This window comes from Cetorhinus maximus, chromosome 3 (genome assembly GCF_964194155.1).
Source record: "Cetorhinus maximus chromosome 3, sCetMax3.hap1.1, whole genome shotgun sequence".
Taxonomy (NCBI): Eukaryota; Metazoa; Chordata; class Chondrichthyes; order Lamniformes; family Cetorhinidae; genus Cetorhinus; species Cetorhinus maximus.
In genome coordinates, this window is record NC_135881.1 from 82,334,367 (window position 1) to 82,350,781 (window position 16,415).

Below are 16,415 nucleotides of genomic sequence, written 5' to 3' on the forward strand. Positions count from 1 at the left end.
CCTTGTCATGAGGGCTTAGCATGACCTTAATGTCTCCTATTTTACTTGGATCAGGACACATGCCAGCACTGGAATAAATAGAACTGAAGCAATTGATCTGCTGCATGTTGATGTTGAATTTCAGACCGCTAACGCCAATCCTTCATTACGTGCTACTTGCATCAATAAATGCAGATTATGGTCATGTTCTTGCTTTGTTCTTCCAACAGTCACAATATCAGTTGTGATATAGAAGAATCCTGGTACAGTACATGTAATGTGGTCCATGTGAGCTTGAAAGAGATCCTGGTTAACACATAGCCTGAAAAGAAATCAATTAAAACAGTAATGTCCCAATACAGTATAAAGTGTGTTAAGCTTTTGGAACCCCTCCACGAGATGTACTTGGCAGCAAGCTTCGAGAAGAATTTTGAACCTGAAAATCTCAAATTTAACTTCTAATTTGGGTATTTTGTAAGGAAGACATTTCAAAGCCACATTTGAACATCATGGATCAAGGCACACTCTCAATGATCCATACTTCTTTAAAACAAATGATTGAGCTGCAACAATCTGTGTGTTCTTGTATGCTTCTAACAATTCCCTCTTTCTCCATTTTGTCTCGTTCGACCTTCAATTTATCTTGTATGTGAATGCTACGCTTACATGGTAGTTCAATTGACAGACATTCTCCCGAAAGTGTAATGTTGCAGTTCTCTTGAAACTGCCAATTTTTTCAAAACATTCTGGATCTTTCAATGTTATGTCATGAACTGAGGTGATAGGAATAGCTTTCGATGTTGATTTGCCTTGTGATGTTATGCGTGTGAGGTCATGACATGCAATCTCTGGGCCTTTAGTTTCCATGATGTACAACACGTGACACCAGGAAGATTGATTGTACTTGCACTCCAGGACTATGGACCCTGCACATGGAATTAGTAAACCGTTATATGCTGAAAGTTTCACAGTAGTAGGTTTTGCTATGGCCTTCCACATCTGTGATTTCATGTCTTTTAGAATACACAGGGGTGTACCTTGGCACTATCCCTGAGTCAACCTTGGCTAATACGAGCAGTTACTAACTTCCTTAGGGCAGATAATTTGAATCTTGGCAAACACTTCGGATGGTGTGATGGCATCTATGTTTTCCACAATACTGACAGTGTGAAACATGTGTTCACCACTCATATCATCATAATTTTCTGGTCTGCCAATCACCTCATATGTTTCTGATGGGATACCAGATAATCATTCTTATTGCTTGAAAGTACCCATTGTATATGGTATGTGTTTGGTTCAGTGCACAGCATATTGTAGCTGCATCAGCTTTTGCTCTCATGCACTGCCTCTGCCAATGGCCCTTTCTGTCACATGCCCTGCAGAATTGATAAAATGGTGTGCATTTCCTTGGTACATGTAGAAGTTCACACCTTCCACGTGTCTTGCCATGTTTGGGTGTTCTAGGGAGTGCGTCAACAATTGGGGTTGTACTTAGGACCTGTTAGCTTTGTTGACCTGAGAGGATTGCTTCCTATTTACGCCCATCCTTGAATAGCTCTTTAATGTTATAAGTTTTGTGTTTGTCCAGCAGATCTTTCTGGAATGCTTCCATGGGACTGCACGCGATTACCAACTCAATGGCCGGAAGTTTCCAGCGCCCCCGCAGCAGGTTTCCCTGCGGCAGGGCCAGTGAGCCATTGAAATCTCTGTTCACATAGGCGGGACCGGAAGGCTGTTGTTGAAATGATATGAACTCTAAAGAATGAATACGGAAGTTTAACCTGATTCTGAACCAGTCTTCCAATGTCATCCATATCTTTTGGGGATCTTTTCGCTCTTTTTCTGTTAATCCTGATGTGTTCAGCCTTTGTTCCCAATTGTTAGGCAAATTTTTATGGCTTGCTTATCTCCTTCAGATATACCTGAACCAAGAAACCATAGCTTTGTACAATGTTTAAACATTTTTAATTCAGATATTGGGTCAGCTGCTGCATTCCAATTCAAACTAGGGAATTTTGTGGACATTCTGGCAATATTCTTTGATTTTCCTCCTTCTGTAGCACTCGGGATGAGTGTCACTGTAGCTGCTTTCACGTGCTTTTTCCAAAACTCCGACCATGATGGTAGTTGTGTGGGAACGCAGCACAGAGTGATGGTGACTTTGCTTTTCAGTCAATTTATTGTTCAGCAACTCCCGAAGCCAACTTTACAATTGCAACTGGCCTGGTATTAATGACCTTTTTTCCCCTTTTTTGTTTGATTCTCCCTTGCTCGCTATCAATTGGCCCACACCTTTTTCACTCACCTTTCCCGACTGAGATAACCTACTCACAGAGCTGACAGGCTATGCGCTGCAATCTCACCACAGGGGATCCTTCTGCTTACCAGCTCTCTATTTGAGCACTAGCTCGGTGTTGCGTCTCCAAAGCTTTTCTTCGCAGTCAGCACACTGCCTTTTCAACACACTGTAACTTCAACATGCTGTGACTTTGTTGCAAAATGACCAAAACGTCAAGTGTCATTTCATGCCATGTAGCACAATCTAAGGCTGTTCATCATGTCATACCTATATATAATGTTGCTGTTACCTCTGTTACCACTGATGATCACCATGTCATGTTCTTATAATGATATAACTCCTTAAGACTTTAAGACACAAGGCAACAATCACTCATAAGGGATTGGGTAAACACATTGTGGGCTGGTTTATTAAGACTAAGCACACGACAACAGTCTTACATTGTTGTATAGCTTGGAAACATTTAGAGCTATGTGTATGCTCTGCTCAAAACAAAAGTGAAACTAAGACTGGAGTGTGTGACACATTGCCTTTCTGGTCATGTCATGCTGATATCCCTTAAAGGCATATTACAACACCCCTGAACTTGGCACCATGGGTGGCCCTACCAGGAGCAAGGAGTTCCCCACAACATCCCTCAAAGGATTGTCGAAGCGTACAAGTCCTTCCACCACATCAAAATGGTGATCCACAGTGGGATAAAGAAGTAGAAAAACAATCAAGTGGGGGCTTCAGCAATCATGGAGGAGAGCTCAACATGTTCCTTCCATGCCAAAAAATATTGAACTTGTTCTCTGATAGGCAAATAGCTGGATGTTTTGGAAAATGTGTGATCCTAAAATAGGATTTGTGAAAAACAAGCAGGGAAATATGGAAAGGCTTCAACAAAGAAGTAGGGCATAACATTATCAGCCTTGAGAGGCAGCTTTGGAGGCAGGGATAGTGGGAAATTTAGAACGTTGCACATTGGGAAGCTCTCTGACACTGTCTCACCTCTGGTAATCCTCACTGTTGTAACTCAGAGGCAAGAGTACTACCAACTGAGCCATGGCTAACCACCCTGACGCTCCAGTGAAGGAGTTACAAGGATTAAAAGGCTACCATCTCCAGCCACAATAAATCCTGTGAAATGGTTTCCCCCTACACACGGATAGTCCAAACAACTGTGGGCCTTTCTCAATTTTAAATTTTCAGTAGGCTTCTGAGGGCACCTCTATTTTGAGGTGCCCTTGCACACCTCTCCCGATTGGGCTGCCATTTGTCTCATGTTGCTGGCCTGCCTATTGCACCTCTTGCTTTAGGAATCCAGCCATCATCCCTAATTGGATGGAGAAGGTGGCTTCTTAATTGTGCCAGTGGATACCCTGCAGAAGGGACTGGAGGTGGGACCTGCAATTGGTCTTGATACCTGAAAAATTAAAAACTGACAAAATTCTACCTGTACTTCTGAGACATTTGAAAGAGAAAAATATTGCTATGGACAAACATGTGCATTAAATTAGTTTATTTTGCCATGAATCTTCACTATTGAACATGCTTGCGCTGAAATTTTGTTCAAAATATTGAAATATGAAGAAAACCTGTAAATGCTGGAAATAAAATAAAAATGGAAAATACTAGAAATGCACATTTTCATCAGTATTTAGAAAGTGAAAGGATAGTTACTGTTTGGAAATTGTACATAGAGCACTGATGAAGAATCTGTGCCTGATATATTAACCTGTATTCCCTCTTTACAGATGCTGGTAGACCAGTTGTACATTTCCATCATTTCCTCAGCATTTTGAGCCTGCATTATGCATCAAGAACTTGCATCATTTTCTATGACTGCCTCATTAATCAGGCAATAATGATGTACCCTCACTGAGCACTTCCAAATTTGTTCATAGCCTGCTGTTAAATGACTGTGACTTGACCTGCATTCACTCATGTACTGTAATATAGTTGTACCTTTGATTGCAGCAAGCTTACCTAATCAGCAATCAAGGCATCTTTGCAGTGGATTGTAAAACTTTCCAATGCTACATGTAATTGTACAGAGCAGACTATGTGACTTTTATGTATAGTGTAGGCCATTAAGAACGACTGCAAACCGTATGCTGCATTTTTTAGGCTATGCAGTAACAGTGGAAAGATAAATTGCTGATAAGAGAAAATACACTTTATAATCACTAGAGTTTTAAAATTCTAACTCATTAATTACTCTTTTATAAAATGAATACATTCTAATATAACCACAGTCATGCTTTTGCTTGAACTTTCCTTTATTGTACATACTTAATCCTGTTCATTGTTTTGAACAGAAAAAAGGCACTTTGGTGGCCAACGTAAGTTACTCTTTCTCCAAGCATGAGTGTTTGTAATACAAATAATAGTGGAAAAATCTTTTGCCAGAAATATTTGGAATTTTCCACCTCTTTGAACTAAATTGCTTATTGGCACTGCAGCATTTTCTCTTGCTTTTCACCACGATGAGCACCAAGCTCCTTCTTTTGTTTTAACGTTGTTTTGCAAAATCATCATTTGGAAATTGCCTGAATCAAAGAGTAAATGTCATTGATGTTGCTTAAATATTGCAACTACTTCCACCATTGTCTTTCATTTCAACACCTATTAGAACAGCTGAAGTATGATGTATTAATGCTGTCACTTCACGAGCTTGGCTTGGTATATTTTAATTTGAGTCATTAAGCTTCCATTTTACATGTAGCATTCTTATTCTATCCATACGTAGTACTTTTATAAAAAAAGGTTATAGCTATCATTGTTTCCTACCTTATGTTGTCCCTACAATCTGTGTTATTAATCATTATCTAATGATTGAACTTGCAAGGAACCAAAGAACTGTTCATGTTACCCATAGGATACATTTGATTTCAGTGGTTTTATGATACCAACAATATTGTAACTTACAATGTTTGATCACTTCATATAATTTTACAATGAATGCACTACAGGAATCAGCAATTGCTTGTTTATTCTATATAATCAAACAATCATTTGTGTAGCAAAAACAAAAATAACTGCAATAACTCAGCAGGTCTGACAGCATCTGTGAAGAGGAGCACAGTTAACGTTTCGAGTCCGTATGACTCTTCTTCAGAACTCAGTGTTCTGCTGAAGAGTCATGTGGACTCGAAACGTTAACTGTCTTCCTTTCCACAGATGCTGTCAGACCCGCTGAATTTTTCCAGCTATTTTTGTTTTTGTTTCATATTTCCAGCATCAGCAGTACTTTGCTTTTATCTTAATCATTTATGTAGGATTCCAAAGCATGTTAACTCAATTAAATCAAAGGAAGTAAGATATATTTTTATAACACTACTTGCATTTGTTAGGGTATGGAGTAACATATTGGCATGGATAGAAGATTGGCTAGCTAACAGGAAACAGAGAGCAAGCAAAAATGGGTCATTTTCTGGTTGGCAAGATGTAACTTGGTCCCTTGAGCATGCTCTGTCATTCAATAAGATCATTGCTGATTTGATTGTAAGCTCAACTCCACATTCCCACCTACCCGATAACCAGTTCCAGGGCCTCAACTTTCTACAATTCATATAAATGACTTGGGTGAAGGGATTGAAGGGATGGTTGCTAAATTTGCTGTTGACACAAAGATAGGTAGGAAAGTAAGTTGTGAAGATGACATAAGGAGGTTACAGGGAATATAGATAGGTGTTAGTGGGCAAAGATCTGTCGAATGGAATATAATGTGGGAAAGTGGGAAATTGCCCATTTTGGCAGGAAGAATAAAAAGAAACATATTATCTAAATGTTGAGGGATTGCAGAGCTCTGAGGTTCAGAGGGATCTGGGTGTCCTAGTGCATAAATTACAAAAGGTTAGTATGCAGGTACAGCAAGTAATTAAGAAAGCTAATAGAATGTTATTGTTTATTGGGAGGGAAATTGAATACTAAAGTAGGGATGTTATGCTTCAGTTGTACAGGGCATAGGTGAGACCACATCTGGAGTACTGTGTACAGTATTGATCTCCTTATTTAAGGAAGGATATAAATACGTTGGATACAGTTCAGCGAAGGTTTGACTAGACTGATACCTGGAATGGGCAGGTGATCTTATGAGGAAAAGATGGACAGGCTAGGCATGTATCCTCTGGAGTTTAGAAGAGTAAAAGGCAACTTGATTGAAATATATATGATCCTGAGGAGTCTTGACAGGGTGGGTATGGAGACAATGTTTCCTCTTGTGGTAGAATCTAGATCTAGGGGTCACGGTTAAAATAAGGGGTCGCTCATTTAAGACAGAGATGAGAATTCTTCCTCTTATAAGGTCGTGAGCCTTTGGAATTCTCTTCCTCAAAAGGCGGTGGACTCAGTCTTTGAATATTTTTGAGGCAGAGGTAGATAAATTTTTGATAAGCAAGGGGGTGGAAGGTTATCGGGGTAGGTGGGAATGTGGAGTTGAGGTTACACTCAGATCAGCAATGACCTTATTGACTGGCAGAGCATGTTTAAGGGGCTGAGTGGCCTTCTCCTGCTCCTAATTTGTATGTTCGTATATGACCAAAATTTAAATCTAGCTCAGACTGATTGGATGAAAGTTTCCTGTCTGCTTGTTATAAGCATTGTTTGTGGCTATAGTTTGGGTAGCCTCTATTCAGCTATTAATGGGTAAGGATGCACAAAACCAAATTGCTCATAATTTGTTAAGATGTTGGAAATTTCACTCAGGAAGACCAAAGCATAGCTCATATGGAAAATTATTCAAATGGTGTTCGGGAAGAATACAGACAGTTCTACTTTGTATCTGACCATTCTCTACCTGACTTAGAAGTAGTTGATGCTGACATTGGGTGCCTGAAATAGAAAGTGTGCTATTCTTCAACACCAACATAAGCATGTACCTTGATAAGCATGAAGTTTACATAAATGTTTTTTGTATGTTTTCATTATAGAAGATATATTTTATTATCATTATTAATGGGATTGGAAATAATCTGCTATATTTTTATCTTAAAAACTGCAAATTTTGTAGCTTTGCAAAAGCAGTTGAGTTTTTATCAGGGCATAGATTAAATCACTGTCAAATACTAAAAGAAACAATTGTGTTAATGTTGGATCCTGTACCCTGGTTTGTTGGGGCTTAAGGATCCGGGTTGCACGCTTGCTTCGAGATGATTGAGTTGGTACCATAGACAGAGAAGATCTGTAGACTGTTCTTAGAAGAAACATATTTTTATTTACAAAAGGAACTCAGCAGCTACACTTGTGTGCTTACAACTCAAAACCCTATCTTTACACTTCAGACTCTAACTCAAGATTACTGACTATAGAGGTGGCCTGCACTACTCTGCTATCGGATATCAAGATCATGTGATCTTCCATTACAACATTCGTCTTAAAGGTATATTACACACCAGATTATTACATCGCTCCCCCTTCACTGAGAAATACATTTTACAATTTTTCTCAAAATATCAAATTTTTCACACAGATAAGTAATTTACAAAGTCAGTCTTTCTGGGGGTTTCCTTATGCGTGTAGAACGTCTCAGCACTGCAGCTTCTGATGTTTTATCCGGAACCTCCCACATCACTGGAGTCATCTGAGTATCAGGCTCTTCAGTAGGTACCAGCAAATCCGTTTCCTCAATTCTTACAGGTACAGCCGACCCTTCAGACACACCTGTATTCAGTTGAGTTCTTTCAACAGGAGACGTTGACTCAGACACGAACACTGGTGGAATCATTTCTGGGTATTTTCTTTCTCCTTTTCTTATGTGATCCACATGTCTCCTTATGACTCGACCGTCCACTTTCACATGGTAGGAAAGAGGTCCCGTTACAGCACTTATTTACCCAAACAACCAGGTTGGTCCTTCTCTAGAATTCTTCACATGTACCTTCTCTCCTATGTTAAACATCCTGTCACGACTGTGCCAGTCATGTCCAGGTTTCTGACTTCCCTGGCTGCTTTCCACCACCCCCCCAAGTTTGACATAATAAGGCTCAATCTTGATCAGAGACAGCTTTTCATCAACAATTCCGCAGATGTGACACCTGCTGTTGAATGAGGGGTGGTCCTAAAATGGAAAAGAAAATGTGTTAGTTTAGTCACTATGGAATCTCCAGACAATTTCTTCATACCAGACTTGAACATCTGAATGGCACTCTCGACCAGTCCATTTGAAGTAGCGTGGGACGGTGAAGTTTTTACGTGAGTAATACCCTGTTGAGGCTGATAAATCAGTGAAACTCAACACTCATAAATACCGTTTCATTGTCCGATACAACTACTTCTGATAATCGGTTGATTGCGAAGCTTTGTAGTAGCTTGTCAATTACAGCAGAAGATGTTGGTGACTTCACTTCATGTATGTCCATCCATTTCAAGTGAGCATCGACAATAAGTAGAAACATTGTCCCCATAAAAAGCCCCACATAGTTGATGTGTAATCGCACCCATGGACTTCTTGGCCACTCCCAAGGGTGTAATGGAGCTATTGAAGGTAACTTTTGCATTTGCTGACACTGCATACAACTTCTCACTAAGTTCTCTATTTCTCCACCCATCCCAGGCCACAATAGATAGCTGTGTGCTATGGTCTTCATTCGAGATATTCCTGGATGTGCACTGTGAAGTCCAGACAACAATGGCTTTCATCCTTTTGGAGGAACAATCATTCATGCTCCCCACAATAAGATACCTTCCTGGCTGGTTATTTCGTATCTTCTCTGAAAATGTGGTTTCATTTTGTCAGATTCCTGTTCTTGTGGCCAACTATGAGAACTTGTTCTCGTACTTTGGATAAGACTGGGTCTCGACTTGTCCAATCTCTAATCTGTTTGGCACATATTGGAGATGATTCCAGGAAGTTCAATAATAAAACAAATTCTTGAGGAATTGGAACATCCTCATTGTTTATTTGCATGGGCAAACGACTAAGTGCATTAGCGTTTGCAATTTGAATTCCAGGTCTTTGAATGAAAGAATATTCCTACGCTGCCAAGATCAATGCCCATCTTTGTATTCTTTCTGAGGCTATAGGTGGTATAGCCTTGTCTTCGCTGAACAATCCCATCAAGGGCTCGGGGTCTGATATGATAGTAAAATGTCGACCATGTACATGCTGGTGAAATTTGTTAACAACAAAGATGATTGACAGGGCTCCTTTTTCTATCTGTGAGTACCCCTTTTCCACTGTATTGAGTGTTCTTGATATATGTCCTATAGGCCGTTCTGATCCTTCGTCCATTTGATAGGACAGCACTGCTCTGACTCCATAGGGAGATACATCATATGTCAACACCAACTCTTTCTTTGGGTCAAAATGTACTAGAAGTGTAGATGATTGTAACAACTGTTTCAGTTTTGTGAAAGCTTCTTCCTGTGGTGTTTGCCAAAACCATTGCTGGTTTTTCTTGAGTTTTTCTGTCAAGATAAATTAGACAAGAAGGGTCCATAGTAATTGATCACCCCCAAGAATGATTTCAGTTTGGATGTATTCTTTGGTGCTGGTGCCTCTCTAATGGCTTTCACTTTTTCTTCAACTGGATGTAGGCCTTGTGAATCTACCTTGTGACCTAGGTAGGTTACCTCTTTTGCTTGGAATGTGCACTTTTCTTTTTTGAATGCACCCCCACCTGTGGAAAAACATTCTAAAACTTGTTCCAAGTTTACAAATGTTCATTTTCAGTGAGTCCTGTCATCAGAATATCATCTAAATAAACTACAACATGGAGTAGTCCCTGTAGTAAACTTTCCATGGTTCTTTGGTATACGGCGCAAGCTGAAGATACAGCAAAACATAAACAAGTATATTGGTACAACCCTTTGTGGATATTAATGGTAATAAACTTCCGGGAGGCCTTCTCTAATTCCAATTGTTGATAAGCATGACTGATACCAAGCTTCGTGTAGGCAGTTCCAACAGCCAGTTTAGCGTGCAAGTCTTTAATTTATGGTATGGGGTGTCTGTCCAACTCAGCCACTTTATTGCCTGTTAATTTATAGTCTCCACAAATTTGAATGCTTTGGTCAGGTTTGAAAACAGATACAATTGGTGCTGCCCATTCTGAAAATTGCACTGGCTGTATTGCTCCCAGTTTTTCTAATCTGATCAGTTTGGATTCTACCTTTTCCCACATTGCATAAGATACTGGTCTTGCCTTCATGAATCTGGGCGTTGCCTCTGGATCCGCTTGAAATTTTGCTTGTAGCTTTTCAATCTTCCCAAGTTTGTCCTTGAAGACCGAGGCATATTTTTGTAGTAGCTCTGATAGCCCATTAGTTCTCACTTGGAAGATTTCAGACCACTCCAATTTAATTTCTTTCAGCCAGTTTCATCCAAGGAGGCTAGGTCCCTTGCCTGCTACCACCATTAAGGGCAATTTCACTGTTTGACTTCCATAGTGTACTGTGACTTTACTTATGCCCTTCACTTGTATGTCTTCTCCTGTGTAAGTTTTTAATTTGGCATCTGTTTCTTCCAAATTTATTTTACTTTCTCCATCGTTCAGGTATTTAAAAATATGCTCACCTATCATCATAATGGATGTTCCGGTATCCAACTCTATTCTGATAGACCTCTCATTCACTCTCATGGTCACATAGATGGGTTCTGTCCTTCCAACCTTTAAATTATACAACAAATGAATATCTGAATCTATTACTTCAGGCTTTGCTGTAGATCTCCTTGGGTTTTGCTTTTGTTTGAAAGTCTTCTTGATTCTATCTTTACAATGTCTCATGAGGTGTCCGTTTCTATGACAGAAAAAACTTTTGATTTTTTTTGAACTGTGATTCATTACAAGGTTGTCTGCTTCCACCTCTGTTACCATTATGCCATGTTTTCGCTGCTAAGTTATCTGTTTTTATTTGTCTGCTAGCGGTGGCTGCTTCCCACTTCTTAGCAAAGCCTTGCACTTTCACGCTCTTTTTGGCTGAGCCAAACATGGCCAACATGAAGGACGGCACCATTTTGTGCTCCCTGTAAGGCTTTCGAATCCCAAACAGCACCTTCCATTAGCAAAGCAATTTCCAATGCCTTCTGAAAATTCAAATTTGTTTTAGACAGTAATCTCTTCTGAATTGCATCTTAATTTATACCAATCTCTTCTGAATTGCATCTTAATTTATACCGCACACAAAACAATCTCTAAGCATATCATTGATAGATGTATCAAACTCGCAATATTCGGTTAATTGTTTCAGATTCGCCACATAACAAGACCATAAGAGCATAAGACATAGGAGCAGAAATTAGGCCATTCGGCCCTTCGAGTCTGCTCTGCCATTCAATCATGGCTGATGAGTTTCTCAACCCCATTCTCACGCCTTCTCCCCATAACCTTTGATCCCCTTACCAATCAAGAACCTATCTATCTCGGTCTTAAATACACTCAATGACCTGACCTCCACAGCCTTCTGTGGCAATGAATTCCATAGATTCACCACTCTCTGGCTAAAGAAGTTTCTCCTCATTTCTGTTCTAAAAAGTCTTCCCTTTACTCTGAGGCTGTGCCCTCGGGTTCTAGTCTCTCCTACTAATGGAAACATCTTCCCCACGTCCACTCTATCCAGGCCTTTCAGTATTCTGTAAGTTTCAATCAGATCCCCACATCCTTCTAAACTCCATCCAGTATAGACCCAGAGTCCTCAAACGTTCCTCATATGTTAAGCCTTTCATTTTTGGGATCATTCTCGTGAACCTCCTCTCCAGGGCCAGCACATCCTTCCTGAGATACAGGGCCCAAAATTGCTCACAATATTCTAAATGTGGTCTGACCAGAGCCTTATAAAGCCTCAGCAGCACATCCCTGCTTTTATATTCTAGTCCTTTCGAAATAAATGCCAACATTGCATTTGCCTTCCTAACTACCGACTCAACCTGCAAGTTAACCTTAAGAGAATCCTGGACTAGGATTCCCAAGTCCCTTTGCACTCCAGATTTCTGAATTCTCTCCCCATTTAGAAAATAGTCTATGCCTCTATTCTTCCTACCAAAGTGCATGGCCTCACACTTCCCCACCTTGTATTCCATCTGTCACTTCTTTGCCCATTCTCTTAACCTGTCCAAATCCTTCTGCAGCCTCCTATTTTGTAAGTTTCAATCAGATCCACCCTCATCCTTCTAAACTCCATTGAGTATAGACCCAGAGTCCTCAAACGTTCCTCATATGTTAAGCCTTTCATTCCTAGGATCATTCTCGTGAACCTCCTCTGGCCCCTCTCCAGGGCCAGCACATTCTTCCTGAGATATGGGGCCCACAATTGCTCACAATATTCTAAATGTGGTCTGACCAGAGCCTGATAAAGCCTCAGCAGCACATTCCTGCTTTTATATTCTAGTCCTCTCGAAATAAATGCCAACATTGCATTTGCCTTCCTAACTACCGACTCAACCTGCAAGTTAACCTTAAGAGAATCCTGGACTAGGACTCCCACCCCTTTGCACTCCAGATTTCTGAATTCTCTCCCCATTTAGAAAATAGTCGATGCCTCTATTCTTTCTACCAAAGTGCATGACCTCACACTTCCCCACGTTGTATTCCATTTGCCATTTCTTTGCCCATTCTCCTAACCTGTCCAAATCCTTCTGCAGCCTCCCCACCTCCCCAATACTACCTGTCCCTCCACCTATCTTTGTATCATCTGCAAACTTAGCCAGGATGCCCTCAGTTCCTTCATCTAGATCATTAATGTATATAAAGTGAAAAGTTGTGGCCCCAACACTGACCCCTGTGGAACTCCACTAGTCACCGGCCACCATCCTGAGAAGGACCCCCTTATCCCCACTCTCTGCCTCCTGCCAGACAGCCAATCTTCTATCCATGTTAGTACCTTGCCTCTAATACCATGGGCTCTTATCTTACTGAGCAGCCTCCTGTGCGGCACCTTGTCAAAGGCCTTCTGGAAGTCCAAGTAGATAACATCCATTGGCTCTCCTTTGTCTAACCTACTCGTTACCTCCTCAAAGAATTCTAACAGATTTGTCAGGCATGTCTTCCCCTTTATGAAACCATGCTGACTTTGCCCGATTTTACCATGGACTTCCAAGTTTTCTGAAATCTCATCCTTAATAATGGACTGTACAATCTTACCAATGACCAAGGTTAGGCTAATTGGCCTGTAATTTCCCGTCTTTTGCCTCACTCCCTTCTTAAACAGAGGGGATACATTAGCGATTTTCTAGTCCTCTGGGACCCTCCCTGACTCCAGTGATTCCTGAAAGATCGCCACTAATGCCTCCACTATCTCTTCAGCTATTTCCTTCAGAAGTCTGGGGTGTAATAACAAGCAACTGTCGCCCCTGCAACTCTATTCCTTGAGTTAAATTTGAACCGTTGCATCGTCACCGAGGGCTTTGGCTGGTACTGATTCCTTATGAGGCTCACTAAGTCAACAACATTTTTCAAATCTGGGGCACTGGGTGCCAACAAATTATGAATTAATCCATATGCCTTACTCCCACATGTGGATAAGGGGGCCGCATGACACTTCTTCTTCCCCCGCAATGTCGTTCACCTGGGAGAAGAGACGCACATAATGAGACCAATCGTCCGAGGCTGGATCAAAAGGTTCAACTCTTCCAATCTGAGGGGATTGTTTCAATGATCAGGACGGAAATTTTTCTTTACTTACAATTACAGTGCGAGGTACGGCCCGATTTTGGTTCTCTTGATTTCCTTCGTGCTTTCTTGCTTTTTCTCATCCTTAGTGATTAAATGTTACCGAGCTGTTAAGTAAGCAGTGCATGGGAATCACCAGCCTTCACTTTTAAAATTGGTTAAAGCTGGTAGTGAGCAGGCAAGTTACCTCCTCGAGGTGAACGAGTTGGAGCTGCCTGTCATCACTCCAAGTTTTTCTGGGAGAAGGGAGAGGAGGCTGAGAAGTATTGCGAGGGAGGTCGAGTGTGACTGAGGGGGTTCAAGGGTCACAGAGGGAAGGTCAAGTGTCATGAGGGGGATGGTGGAAGTCACAGGGGGAAGGCTGAATGCAACTGAACGGGAAGTCAAGGGTCACTGAGGTGAGTTGAGGGTCACTGAGAGGAGGTAGAGTGTCACAAAGGGAAGGTCAAGGATGACTCTGAGAGCAAGATTGAAATGAGCTTTGCCAAGACTAGAGTGAGCACCTTTTGGCCACAGGCAAAGGCGCTTGGTGAAGGTTAGGTCTCCATTGGAAGATACACACTGATCAAGACTCTGCCCTTTTGAACTTCAGTAGGCAAATTGGGAGTCATCCACCCAATGTTCCTGGAGAATTAGGTGGAGGAGAAATGGTGCAGAGAAAGGCTGGAGGTGCGTGTAGTCGAAGTGTGGCCAGAACAGCAACAAGAGCCTCCACCTATAATGGGACTAGATGCTGATGTCAGCCAAGAGGGAGAGAACCAGGGCCCAGTCTGACACAAAACAATGGCATGTCATGCAGTCTGCCACTCCCACTTCAACTACATGTAGATGTCAAAGAGACAATGCCAACGACAGCCGAGGAAGTCAAGGGAGACAGTCACTGACCTGTGTGCTCTCCTTCTGGCTGATGATTGCACAATGTTTAGCACCATTCATGACTCTTCAGATACTGAGACAGCCCATGGCCAAATGCAGCATGACCTGGACAATAACCAGGCTTGGGCTGACTAGTGGCAAGCAACATTCATGCCACACAAGTGTCAGTCAATGACCATCTCCAACAAGAGAGAATCCAACTATCGCCCATTGATGTTCAATGGCATTAGCGTCACTGAATCCCCCACTACCAACATCTGGGGGGTTACCATTGACCAGAAACTGAACTGGACTAGCCATATAAATACTGTGGCTACAAGAGCAGGTCAGATGCTAGGAATCCTGCGATCTGTAACCCACCTTTTGACTCCCCAAAGCCTGTCTGCCATCTACAAGGCACAAGTCAGGAGTGTGATGGAATACTCCCCACTTGCCTGGATGAGTACAGCTCCCACAGCACTCCATAGAACCATAGAAAAGTTACAGCACAGAAGGAGGCCATTTGGCCCATCTTGTCCATGCCAGCCCGAGGACACCCAGGTGCCTTTTCTAATCCCACCTTCCTGCACCCAGCCGATAGCCCTGCAGCTTACAGCACTTTAGGTGCAGATCCAGGTACTTTTTAAAAGAGTTTAGAGTTTCTGCCTCTACCACCAACTTGGGCAGCGAAATCCAGACATCCCCTGCCCTCTGCATAAAAAAGTTCTTCCTCCTGTCCCCCCTACACCTTCTGCCACTTATCTTGAATCTATGCCCCCTGTTTCTAGAATTCTCCACCAAGGAAAACAATTTTATCCTGTCCACTCTATCTATTCCCCTCATAATTTTGTACACCTCAATCAAGTCACCCCTCAGCCTTCTTTGTTCTAAGGAAAATAACCCCAACCTATCCAATCTCTCCTCATAGCTACACTTTTCCAACCCTGGCAACATTCTTGTAAACCTCCTCTGCACTCTCTCCAGAGCTATTACATCCTTCTTGCAATGTGGTGACCAGAACTGCACACAATACTCCAGTTGTGGCCTCACCAGTGTTTTATACAATTCCAACATTATATCCTTACTTTTATATTCTATACCTCTACCAATGAGGGAGAGCATTCCATATGCCTTCTTTACAACCTTGTCTACTTGAACTGCTGCCTTCAGGGACCTGTGTACTTGTACGCCAAGATCTCTCACTTCATCTATCCCTCTTAGTATATTCCATTGATTGTGTAATCCTTGTAACTGTTTGACCTCCCTAAATGTATGACCTCACACTTCTCTATGTTAAAATCCATCTGCCACTTTACCGCCCACTCCACCAACCCATCTATATCGTTTTGGAGATAATGGCTATTCTCTACACTATCCACTACTCGGCCAATCTTTGTGTCATCTGCAAATTTCCCAATCATGCCCCCCTACGTTCACATGCAAATCGTTAATATATAACACAAACAGCAAGGGTCCCAAGACCGAGCCCAGTGGAACACCACTTGAGACAACTTTCTATTCGCAAGGGCATCCATCGACCATTACCCTTTGTTTCCTGTTACAAAGCCAACCTTTTATCCAGTTTGCCACATTACCCTGAATCCCATGGGCTTTTACTTTCCTGACCAACCTGCCTTGTCAAATGCCTTGCTAAAATCCATGTAAACAACAACCACTGCACTACCTTT